Consider the following 13,248-nt stretch of genomic DNA (forward strand, 5'->3'; position numbering starts at 1 on the left):
AGTCTTTAAGATCCCTCCAAACCATTTTACGAATCTATGATGATTCTAAGATAACACCTGCTCAGCCTCTCCCAGGAGCTGCAATACCTGAGAAGTCTTGAGTTACCGAGAGAACACACACCTCCTACTCACATCTAACTGGCAACAGCCCTGATTGTCACTCTTTTCAGCTGCTTCTCCCAAAAAACCATCTTCTTTCTAATTGTTTCTGTTTAGCCCACCTGGTGCATAACTCCTTGTTACTTATTCCTCCCACCCCTCCCCGCTCCCAAAACTCTTGCGAAGGGGCTCGTCGCTTTCCTCGCGCGGTTTATTTATTTCCCGTTCCATCACTTCTCCCTGGGCTCCTCCTGCCCATGCCCCGCTCCGGCAGCCGGGCTCTCCCCGGCGAAGCCCCCGGGGCCCGTCCCGCTGTCCCCGCGGGCAGGGAGGGTCCCCGGGCGGCGGGGCGGAAGGGGGGGCCGGCGCTGAGCTGAGGGAGGGGCCGGGACGCCGGCGCGTCGGTGCCGACGGTCTCCAGGAGGGAGTGAGGAGGAGGAGGAAGAGGAGGAGGAGGAGGTGAGCGCCCTCGGGGTGGGGTGAGAGCGGGGCCGCCCGCGCCAGCCGGGAGGGAGGGAAGGGGTCAGCGGGGCGGGCGCTCGGCTGCAGGACCGGCGGCGGAGAGGAGTCCGGGCGAGCCCCGCCGCGCTGGGCGGGGGGAGCCGAGAGGAACCGAGGGGAGCAGAGCAGCCGGCTCCGCCCGCCGCGGCTCCCGGCACCTGCGGCCCGCGGCTGGGCGGGGAGCCCGGCCCCGCCGTGCCCCGGAGCGCCGCGGGCGGGCAGGGGCCGCTCCCCGGGAGCCGCGGGGCCGCCTCCCGCCGCTCTAACATGGCTGCCGGCGAGGCCCGGAGCGCGGGCAGCGGCCGCGGCTGCCCCGGCCCCTTCCCGGAGCGGGCGGGCCCTCGGCGGGCGGGCAGCGCGGCCTGGCCTGGCCTGGGCCCGCGGGGGCCCCGCGCCGCAGCCACCGCCGGGCCCGGGCGGTCGCAGTGCCCGTGGGGAGGCTGCTCCGTACCGACGCTCTTTTCTTCTGCCCTTTTGTTTCGGCACGCAAGGTGTGCAGGGCAGGGGCTGCTTTTTGTGAGCAGTTAAAGGGAGCGGCAGAATCTGAACCCGGTTTGGTTCCAAGTAGCAAAATTAAAATGTTTATACGTTTGAGCAGTTCTGCTGGTGAAGCTATCCGGAATGATTGGACCCTTAGCTTTGGCATTCCATCAAGGTTTTTAGAAGGAGGCAAACAGAAACATTAAAAACACTACTTGTACGAAACGTGTGGATTTTAGGAAATCGGCTTTATTATTATAAGCTAAGTATGCCCTGGAACAGAACACTTTGCAGCAGAGGAGCTGCTTAAATATACTTTGTAAACACATCCCAACTTTAGGAAAGTGTGTCTGGGATGAATGGGACTTGGCAGGTCTGCACAAATCTTTTAACACATGACTGGAGTAGCAGACTAGAGGAGAGAAACCTTTAAAGGTGCAAAAGCATGTACTTTGTTTTTTTAAGGAATATGGGAAACAGTTTGAGGCTTAATTTATGATTCAGAGTTGAGCTCTTAGGTAAAGTCAAATAGCAGATTTCAGTGGGGGTTATAACAATGGCTTGGCATAATTCAATAGAACTATTTTATTGGATTCTATTAACCTGGTTAACCTTAAATCTTAACCATGACAGGGTTTTATGTAAAAAGCCTCTATACAAAGTACAATATTGAATTTTAATTGAGGCTTTCAAGGCCTCATATCAAGTGTATCCTTGCCTTGTCTTTTTTCTCCTTTCTTGAAAGTCCAGGTGTACTATAGTTAGTTTAAATACTTTGAGTCCAGTTTGCGCAGATCAGTTAAGGGGAGATTAGGATTTTAAATCAGTCCAGTTTTTTTTTAAGTTTATGTATATATAAGAAAGTGAAGGTTATTCTCAATATAGTGTAAACACCTTGGTGTTTACTACTGTAGCAATACACAAGTATGTTTTGTAATTGACTTGCTTACAAACTTTCTGGTCAATTTCCCTCTTTAATGAATGATAGTGAAGGTGGAGCCCAGCCCGAAAACTCTGCTCAGCTCAGGGTGTTGGTACTTTACAGAGCACTGAATTCCTCCCTCAGCTGATGAAATGCAGTTTGATTTCTGGTACACCTGAATTTGAGTCTCCTGGGATGTGCCATGCGTTAAACACCTGTTAACCCTTGTGGATTCCTGCATCAGTGTCAATACCAACTGCAACAGGTGCTGTTGCAAAAGTGGTGCCCGTAGCTTTCCAAGTGCCTGTGTTACAGCTGAAACCTGTCGCTTTTACTGCTAAGTCACTCAGACTCCAGTGTAAAAATTATACAACTTCCTTAATGTTGTTTTAAAACCAGAGATATAGACATATTTTAAAGACCTAGCTGGCTGGAGGCCCATTTTAGAGTGGCCGGTAAAAGCAATAAACGATCCTCAAACATTTCTGCTCAATAAAATTTGAGAATATGAAAACAAAAAGTTCCTGGTTTAGCTTTTTATAAATGTTTTCTGCACTCTGTGACTGCAGAGAGCTTTGAGCCCGTAGCTCAGAGCCACATGCCTTGAGCATTTTAGGCCTCTGTCCCAATTTACAGCATTGAGTTTCTTACTTTCTGTTTTGATCAAAGCGGTGAAGTTTTGTGGTCTCTGACCAATGTCCTGTACTGGTGGAAGTGTCTAAGCAGATGATTTTATCATCAAAACAGCACATGTTTAGTGTACTTTCCTTCACTCGGGGCTCCTGGAATCAGCTCCTTGTGCAAAATCTGAATGGTTGTTGGAAGCCGTGATAACGCCAAGCACTTCCTGACATAGAGAGGGCAAGTAGTTCTGGCACCATTTGCTGTATTTCAGTTCTTACTGTCTGTAAGGTGGAATATAACTACAGAAAAGAAATTAAATATCAATTCATCTCGTTGTTTTTCTTTACAAGATCAGAATATGCTTATTCAGAACAATCCCATATAGTCCAGCCTGGGAGAGCCACGGGGGTTAAGGCATTTCTCCTGCTGCTGTTGAGCAAATACTTAATGTGGAATACTGGCTTGGATTAGCTGTTCCAATTGTCTTGTGCATAGACTTGAGATGTTACCTGGTTAAAAAACAAAAAGGTAACTGCTGTTTCTGTAAAAGTTGGGTTCACAAATGTAACATATACCATCCTGTGTGAAGAGAATTGTGTTCTGTTGTAGGGAAATACACTAAAAATTTCTAGCGGTATGAGAGTTATTCTTGGTTATAGTAGTGGTAAGTGTTCAAGGTAGGCTGGATAGGGCTTGGAGCAACCTGGTCTAGCAGAGAGATGTCTGTGCCCATGGCAGGGACTTGGAATAAAATGATCTTTAAGTTTCCTTCCAACCTGAGCTGTTTAATGATTCTATTTCATGATACCAGTATGAAGAACAGCATCTTAATGTTGATTGTTCCACTGCTTGAGACATGAGCTGTTTTGCAGTGGGAGTAGTAAGAAAACCAAAGCAAATGGCTTGCTGACTTGAACATAGCGAGTCTCTCATTGTTTGGAATTAGTTGTGTAATGCACTATTATTTTTAATTTTAAAAACATTGCAGAAGTGAAGAGCAAACTCTAAATATAAACTCAAGTCTGTTAGGAACTCATACAGCAGGCATTTCAGAAAAGAAAAAAAGCTGGCTACCATTTCCCCCCCCCCCCCATTTGTATGTGAGAAATGTTCTCTACTGAGTTTGTAAAGCAGGAGAATCACTTTAATCTTTGGTGGCAGAATTGTTAACAAGGGGCTGTGGGGAGCCAGCCCTGGGCTGCCCCCAGCCATCCGTAAGTGGAGCAGTTATCGGTGAGGAAGAGGGGCCTGAATGCTGCAAGGACACAGAACCTGGTGTGAATTTCACTTCTCCATGGATTTATATCAATGGATGTCTTAAACGTGCACCTTAGCTGGCCATATTGCTGCATGTGAGATGTGAAAGTAAAAATAAACGTGTGAAGCGCCAGGCAGAGTAGGAAATGTAAATCTGAAAACCATGTCTCCAGTCCATTATCCTAAATCCTGGACCCCATCTATAGGAATTCATGGGAGCATATATATGTTTTATTTTTGATCGGCAGTGTTTCCTGTAGGCAAGAAATCAAAGATCTTTTCAAGTTATAAATGACCATAAGTAGGGAAGCCAGTATTTTAAGTTGCTGGTATTTTGAGTATGAGTAGCTCTTTGATGTCCAAATGAGAACTGGAGGAATGTCTAAAATTAACAGTGAAATATGTAACACTAATGATGAAATGCAGAATTTGGAGGAAAACAGGCAAGGCCAGGCACTAAGGGTGATTTGTATTTTTTCCCCTGATTAATTATTTTTTTAGGGTCAAAGAAAAGAACACAAACAGTTGTGATACATAAATCCCGAAGTAAGTAGATCTTGGATAAGCAACTTTGATTTAAATATTTGTGTGTGTTTAGATTTGCATATAATCAAATGTTCAAAATGTATTACATATGTAATTTGCTGAATTGTTGTGAAAAAAATGTTAGGGTGACCGAAAAAAGAGGAATTTAATTAGTTTTGCATCTCAAAACAGCTGTATATATTGTGGCTCTACAGCAGTGTACCAGTGTGGCTCCACATGCTGTTTTCCAAGATTATTTTTGGGCAGTCATTCCCTGTTTGTGCAGCAGGTTGTCTGTGTTACTGATGCTCAGTAGTAAAAGTATGAAGTTGCCCTAAATACCATGGGAATGCTTTCTTCTTGGAGGTGCAACAGTGGTTCTTAAGAAGATCACTTTGGCCATGCCTCTGGCATCTGAAAATGTGTGGTGGTCATGGTCTTGATGGATAAAACACCATCCAGAGTGCAAGATTTCTTTCACAGTCATTTTTAGAAGCTGTCATTGAGATAAAAACACACCCTTTGAGTTCACACCTAAGTAATTGGATGCAGATTTAATATGATGCAGTGTTTTATTCCTTCTTGGGATGGGATCCATGTCCCATGTTGGGCATGACTCACCCTGGCAGGATTCAAGAGTCTAGTGTGTTGGAATGAAGGCTGGAGACCTTGCTGTTGCCATGCCTTATTTTCCTCAAGAACTGAGAATCTTGGTTAATCCTCCTAAAGCTTAATAAAATACACATATTAGAAACAGACCTGTTTTAAAGCCATTGTACTGAAGAACTTGCAGAATATCACAAACCTTTGTGTGTACATGCAAAAGGAAATGGTTGGGAATGCTTAAAACTCAGAATGGATGATTAGCCAGAGCAGCGGTGGTGTGGCTTAACTCTATTTCTAGACCACCTCTTAGAGAAACATGCCACTTTTTCATGTTCTTTCCAATCAGTTTTGGGGTAGGGAAAAAAGCTAACCCTCAGAGTTGTGTGTTAATAACCTTTTTGTGGAATATGTAACTATATAAATCTTGATTCTGTTTTATTGGTGTTTATTTACCAGGTGACACCTTTGTAAGTAAAATAGAAATAAAGTGTCTGTTGCATTATTAAAATAAAGTGTTTTTATAAGTATCTTGCCTAGTATGTATCATTTAAAAAGTGCTTTCTCAGAAGCACCATAATTCCCGTAATTTTTAAACAAAAATCTTAATTGAAGTACAGCTCCTCATTTTATTTGAATTGTATTTCCTGTGTATCTTTCTGCTTTAATATTTACTTTACATACAAATATGTCCAAAACCAAAAATTCAACAGGTAGTTGAACATATTGCATCTTTTGTGTTCTGGTTCTTTTCAAGGTTTACACAAGGAATATGCTGTGAGATGTCTGTGCTGTATAGGAAATCCATCAAGATCCTGTGAAATTGTGTTTTATCATTTCCCAGTTTAAAGTTTTCCCTGGCTGATTGTAGTTTAATAGAGCAAATTTCTGAGTGCAACTTTTTGTTTGGTCTGAGTTAAAGTTCTCCAAATAAACAATAATATCAGACTGTTGTCTTTACAGAATAATTTCTTGTCCTGATCTTGCTTTAAGAAAACTTTAATGAGAAATATGCTCTTGTTGTTGTTAAGTCAGTTTTCTTCTTGTTGTGATTTAAATGTAAAGGCAAGATTTATGGAAATGACTGCAGGGTGGTGCTGGCCTAATTAGTCATTATTTCGGGCAAGGCATAAAAAATTGGTTGTTCTTGTGCCTAAAACTAATAGTGTATTTTGTATTTAATCTGTAGGTCTTTTGTAAAACAAATGGTTGTGCTAAAAACTGCAAAATACACACATTTAAAGTTTGTATGCTATTATTTTGCATGCTGTTTTGGCATGTGACTTAAATTTTTCATTGATAGTTAAATTTACTATTATGTATATTTGAAATATATATATCCCTTAAAAGCCAGGAATAATAGCAGCTGAGCTGGAATTTGCAGTAGAAATTTTGGAATTGAGTATGGCTTTTCTACTAGTGTCTATTCAAGGATTAAACACAAAGCACTGCAGTGCTTTATAAGAGTACTAATACCTATTACAAGTTTTTTTTTTTTTTGCGAGGAGTTTTAGGATTATCCGTGTGATATATTCACCGTTGGGCTGAGGGGTGTCTTTCAGGGCTTTCTTTTTGTGGGCCTTGTTGAGATGAATTCCCAGTAATTGGTATTTCACCCAGAAGCGACCCAGGTGACTTAGGAATTCTAGCACCTTCAGCATGTGGAATGTCTGTCCTAATCAGGCTTAAGAGAGGGGGGCATTAGCCCAGTAATGATTGAAACTTGCCTTCTAAAGGAAAATATTCAGCAGGGCATGTGACACGGAAGGCTCCTCTGTGCCTTTGCCCTCTCCTTGTCCAGGCACAGCTCTTGCACATCCTCAGTGCCAAGGGGATATGGCTGAAGCACAAAGCTGCTCTGCTTCTCTCTATGAATGCATTTTGTGATTAAACTTTTAAAAGTCACAGCCTCCAACATGCCACTGCAGTTTCATGGTAGTTCTGACATTATTTTACTATTCATGCTGTGAATTTCATTCTGTAGTAAAATGAATATTATATTGGTCTTTTAAGTTGGTTGTCAGTGGAGAATAAGGAAGCTACACTTAGAGCATCTGTATGCAATCTTGGCGACAAGTAGGACCCTCTGGAAAGCTGTTACTGTTGGGGCAGAACTAATCATTCCATGTGAAATTATATAAGGAGAATTAGCTCTGACTCTACCTCATTTCCTTTCATACCGCTGTGAAAATAAGCTTAGGAACGTCAAACCTTCCCTCCTTATTTCTCTAAGTACTTTGTTAAATACTTCTTTTTATTAAGACTTATTTATTGGAGGTGCTAGAAAGGAAAATATAATTCTCTGTATTTCTAGGTACTAATGGGATGTGCCTCCTTGCCCAGTTTGGCAGTTGTGATTTCCTTTCCAGGACTGGATTCCTGGGATCAGTTGCCATTGCCTTCTCTGTACTTTGACTATATTTCCCTAGTGGATCATTCTGAGTACTCCACATTTAAGGTAGCATGCTTCATGTGAGAGAAAATTGTCAATCACAGCCTGCCTGGGCTATTTAGAAAAGAGAGATATCAAAAGCCTGCTCGGAGCTCTAAGGAGCAGTCAGGTCACCTGCTGAGTTGCCTGGCAGGAGCCTAAACTCGTGCAGCCTTTAAGTTTAGGAAAGAAAACGGGGATCTCGGGAGGTCATCGCTCTGTGCCGAGGCCCTGCACTGGATGTGTGAGTGTGTAGTTCAGTGTCAGGCCAGAGAGAGATGTATGGGCCATTCCTGAGGTGTTCTTCTTACCAGGTCTTAAAAACAATCAGTGGAGATTTGTGTAACCCCTCCACAACCTGATGCCTTGTTTAACTATCCCTAGAGGTAGCATATTTCCTCTAATACTATTCTATTTTTTTTCCTAACCTGTAAAGCTTTTTTTCTTTATTTTTTTCTGCAGTGGATATTGCAGTAGTGGGGCATGATTCTTGCAGCTGCTGTTAACCTAATTTGAAGCTTGTCTTATCTTTCTTTACTTTTTTTTTTTTTTTTTGTATTCAGTATTTAACTCTCCCAGATTGTTTAGGTTTTCTTTTGAGCTAGTTTTATACATTTGTATTAAAACCTGAGTGTAATGTACAGCCTTAGGACCAGTGATGAACAGAATAAATCTTACCAACTTTTTCATATGATGCTCCTATCATTATTATAAAATGGAATTATTTTTCAGTTTTGGTGTTCAGTATTAAAACCCCAGTTTCAGTTTTGCTATTAATCCCTTAGTTCCACTTTTCTCAGTTCTAACTCTGTTTCTCAGAATGCTTGCAGCATTTCCCAGGTAACTACCAAATTTTGCAACTATATTGTCTATCAAGTAATAAATGAAAACATGAAATAATCCTGCACTAAAATGCAGGATTATTTATAAAATGCCAAGAGGAAGCTTATTATAGTCAGAGTCCTGCAACCTGTACTTTGTTGCAGACCCAGCCTTTGGAGCTGGTGCACAGAAGGGTTGTGTTGTGCTCTGATTCCCTCACTGTCTTTGGAGCCATTGCTGGTCTTGGTTCTTTCTCTCTGTGTCTGTCTTTTATTGAGCAATCTGAAATGGGACAAATAAAATCCCCCAAAAAACTTTGATCAATCAGATCTCAAGATTTGAAATGTTATTTTCTGAAACATATAGACAAGGGAGAAGGGGAAGAAACACACTCTGCTTCAAAACCTTTTCTTCATTGCTACTTGCTTGGACTATAATCTGCAGATGTTTTTCTTTTGTGTTGGTCTTTTACTACACCTGATGTGATGAAAAACACTTATTTTATCCTCTGCCCTGGCATTTCCAAAACCAAAGCAACTAAGAGATGCTGACAGAGTTGGGAAGACACAAGGACTGTGGCTTAGAGTTAAGGCAGATGTGATTGCAACATCTGTGCCTAGGAAAGCTGCAGTCTGATCTGCCTTCTGTCTTCAGGATTTCTGGGATTCCAGGAGCAGAAGTGGTGCAGATAAGACATGTCCTCTGAGGCTTTGAAAGGCTTCTGCTCAGATTGTAAAGCTCTTCCTTATTAGGCCCACAGGAAACACATCTCCTCTTGCGCAGCCAAATTGGTATCATTGTTAAATACTTCTCCTCGGGCTCTCCAGTGGTAACTCTGCTCCGTGGTGGGGTTATTTGGGATGAAGAGCCTCTGTGGCTGCCTCTGTGTATTGACTAGCTGAGTACATTACTGGCATGTAACTGTGTGTGGTAATTTCTGACTTGGAAGCTGTGGTGTGATCCAAAGAACAGTTTATAGAGGGTTTTCCACCTTTTTTCCTAAATTGGACTCTGTAGGCCTAAAATTTGGGATTTCTAACTTGAAATCTCCATCAGAACACTATCTAGTAACTAGGAAGAAAAACTCCAAAGCCTTGGCATCAGACAAATGAAAATTCATTTTCTTTAATGACTCTCCCCTTTGCCAACTGTGTTCTTGGAAGATGGGTCTTTGCATTTGGTTTGTTTTCAGTGCAACAACTGTGTTGGTTTCTGGGTGGCATAAAATTGTGCGTATTCCTCTTTGGGTTGTGAAGGAAGCCCTGCCCTTTGCCTCATCTCTGAGCAGCAATCTTGGGGCTACTTCTTGACCTTGGGACTGTTCTTATATTGGGGCTCCCCACCTGCTGTGCTTCTCTTCTGTTGCTGTGTCCTGCTCTGGAGGCTGTGCCAGGTGAGATGTGCTTGCTGTTCTTTCTCCTTTCAGGTGAGCTCCTCTGGCCTGATGTGCAGCTGGTGGGAAGAGAGAAGCTGGAGGCCTTCCCCTGTTCCATCTGTACCTTTGAAGGGACCTCACTGAATGCAGTGCACAGCAGGCAAAGCAGGTATGATCTGTGGGGGTTCAACAGCAAACCCTTCAGAAAAGCAAAAATTCACTGCCCTAAGTTCACCAGTCTGTCCTGCAGGAGAAACAGTAAGTCATTAAAAAAGTAACTAGATGAAACATTAAGACAATATTCATGTGACCAAAGCAGGTGGTTTGCATAATTTTTCATGCATAATTTTTGGTTTTGTCATCATAACAATACATGACAAATGAATATGCTTTTCTCTCAGTGATGTTTAAAATTTGATTACCTGAATATTGATAATGTTTGGTGCTTAGAAATATTTCAAGAGTTTTGTACTTCACTGGTTTGTACATAGAGTAATTTTGGGAGTTGAACAGTGTATTTCACTGCAGACAATCCTAAAATAAGTTCTTAATAGTCTGGATGTATTAATATTCATTTTTAGACTTTACATTGTTAAATGTTAGTTATTAAATTCTGTTCAAGATGTAAGCTCTATTCTGTTTTGTAGCATTAATTATGCAAGTTTGAAATTCTCAGTTTCATTTTAAGGTAGGGCTTTTTATTTGTATGTAGCTGTTGAAATAAATTACAAGTATGAGAAAACATTCTCCTAATAAACGAGGGATGCCTGGAGTTGGCTGCTAACTGAGACAATTTAATTCATCCATCATCAGGGATGATGTTTCTTAGCAACACAAAGTATTTTCACCCGGGGCGCTTTCACAAACTTTCACATTTTTCTTCAAATACAGCCTTGGTAGTGTTTTATATGACCTGAAGTTCGTCCATCTGTCCTGAAGCTCCCAATACTTTGCCATTCTCTCCAGTGATCAAATGAGCCGATATATGGGGTTTTTTTTTCAGCTTAATAATACACAAGTTGACTAGAGAATCATTTTGTGTGTCAGATTTTCCAAAGGGTTCTGGGAAATTATTTGTTGCTCTGTATAGCAAAGCTAAAAGTTATTGAAAATGTGTTACAGTTTCATAATAAAACAGATCTCAAAATTATTGGCTGGAGAGCCAACTAAATGCTTTCTGATAGCCATAGCCTCAAGGGGGATGCTTAGATCATTTGTAATAAAGGGATATCTTTGATATCTTTTGGTGAATTGACTAGTATTCTGTTTAGATCATTATTTAGGAAAAAAAACTGGCTTGGTACGCAATGTTACATTATCAAATTGTTTGGGTGTAAGAATTGCCTTAACGCATCACCAGAGTTTTCCATGTTTATTCTTTTTGTGTGCTGCATGAAATCAGAAGAAGCTGTTGATCCATTAAGACTACCTTTACTTCTTGCTTTCCATTTTTACAACATGTGTGGGCATGATTTGATCAGTGTAATTACCACCTGGGGAGACTTGGCTTGCTCAAGAAACCCCTTCAGGTATGTAACAGGTGTTGTTTAGTATGGAGAGCACACGTCTTCCAAGTGCAGTGTGTTATTTTGCTTTGAGAAATAATATGTCTTGATTTTTTGGTAAACTGCTCCGCAAACTTCTGTTATGTGAAGAAGTGACTAAGCCTTTGCTACTGTCTTGCTTTGAGAGTAAAAGTTTTTGTGGTTCTTCTTTGTCAGCGGTGCATGGTGACAAGTGCTTGCTAAATGTTGTGATGAGGTAATTATTATTCAGCTTATTTCACAAAGAAGGTGTACAGAAACCCTTTTAAATTGTGGGAAAAGAAGTTACAGAAACACTGGTTTGATTGTTCCTCGTAGGTAGAAAAATGCTGTGTTGTAGCTCATGTCATCTTAGCTTTAATTTGCTGAGTTCTCATGTAAGCACATGAAGTCTTTGTACACATGTGCAAAAAAATTAATTGTATGTTTAAGCTGGGACATCTAGTTTGAGGTGATCTTATTGCAGCATAGGTGTTTCATGCCCTGATGTTACTGTCTAGGATTTTGCAAGATCTCCAGGTGCTCCTTGAAGTCCTTTGAAGAATCACCTAAATTGGAAGTTTTTTGTGTTATCCCACAGAAAATGGTATCTGATAAAAAAGGGGCAGAAAATCTTTTGCTAGCCAAGCCTTTAAGTCTCAAGTCTTTGAAAACAGCAGCAGTTGTTTGTCTGCTGCCTTACCTGTAAGTTGGAACTGTGGCACCTTGCAGAAAGGTTAGGGTTCTGTTTGCTCCTGCTAGACTTTGTTGCATGTTGTAGCAGACTATCTACATTTCTACCTCTGCTTTACCATCCTGGATCATTTGGGAAGCTCCAGAATCAGTTGTAGGCTCTTCTTGCCCTTTGAGGTTCTGTTAAAAAAATTCCTGGTAGTCGTGGTGGCTCCTGGAGGCACCTGCAGAGTCTGATGTCAGGGATGATTCCTGCAGGCTGGTGTTTGCCCTGCAATAAATAACGTAGTCATGTTGTAGACCTGTATTTGCATCTTGGTGCAGTCAGTAAGGACTGACACGAAGGCTCGTAATTCATCTTTCAGAAAGTCAAATTTGGAAGATTAGGTTTTGAAATTGTTCCATAATTGAGAGTTCATTTTTCCAACTGTAAACCCAATGTCTCAATTTACAAAACTAACAAGGGCTGCCACAGGCAGGTAAGCACCACCTGTTCGTATGAAACCAAGCCTCCCAAATACTCTCCAGAAATTAAGAACTGTTTTATTTTGAGTAAAGGTTTATTTGGGGTAGAGAAATAAAGATTTTCATGGGATACACAAGCAAAATACAACTCTCTGATGTGGAGTACTGGAGGCAGTGCTGGTGATTTGTCAGTTTAGGGTGGAGGAGAAAGGGCTTCCAATAATTCTAAGTTCCTTTTCCTTGGGAATATTTTTTATGTAGCAGAATGTTTACTCAGGGTAGGTAAATGGTAGCAAAATGTCACTTGAGTGCTGTGCTAAAGGCAAATGAATTACTAAATGTTCTTTTAAATCACAGCCTCTTTTGCCTTAGTGAAGCAGACAATGGGGTCCTTCTTTCTTATGGATTTTCTATGTATTCTATGCAGTTTCCTATGGTTAGCTGTAAGGACATGAAGAACTGATAAAAATTGTCTTTTTGAAGGTAGTGAAAGGTCTAGAGTCAGTCTGATAAATAGAGAGGGGTAACTTGTAGCGATAAACACACACTAGTGTCAAAACTGTTGTAAATTTTCAAAAACTACTTTTCATCCTCATCCAACCATGACTCAAATAAAGAACATTCCCTTTATGGCCTGCAGCATAATACAAGTTGTACTTTGTTAGCTTTCAGTTAAAGCGATGAACATATTACTTGAATTTTAGGAAAGAGGATTTGAAAACGTACTATATTTAGGGTTTAGTCTTGAAGTTATAAGAATAACTAGTGGTTCTTGCTGTTGTTGCATCTTTCAGTGTTCATGTGCAAAGAGTGACTTGATCAGAGTTGTCACTGGGAACATTTAGTTTTTCATGCAAAGTATTTTTGGGCAGCTTTTATTTGGAAGAATATGGCATGGAATATAAAAGAATAAGCCTAAGAAATTATA

The 13,248-nt window shown here is 41.2% G+C and overlaps 1 protein-coding gene across 9 annotated transcripts in view; it reads left to right on the forward strand.

Annotated features, from left to right (window-relative positions):
* The first annotated feature begins 423 nt into the window (after positions 1 to 423).
* The window catches only part of GTDC1 (glycosyltransferase like domain containing 1), a 170,129-nt gene continuing 157,304 nt past the window's right edge, over positions 424 to 13,248 (forward strand). For all 9 annotated transcript variants that reach the window (XR_009487292.1, XM_059852520.1, XM_059852521.1 and 6 more), the window contains exons 1-2: positions 424 to 558; positions 9,691 to 9,808. The gene's annotated coding sequence lies outside the window, so the exon portion shown is untranslated. The remainder of the gene's footprint in view (positions 559 to 9,690; positions 9,809 to 13,248) is intronic.

This window comes from Haemorhous mexicanus, chromosome 8 (genome assembly GCF_027477595.1).
Source record: "Haemorhous mexicanus isolate bHaeMex1 chromosome 8, bHaeMex1.pri, whole genome shotgun sequence".
Taxonomy (NCBI): Eukaryota; Metazoa; Chordata; class Aves; order Passeriformes; family Fringillidae; genus Haemorhous; species Haemorhous mexicanus.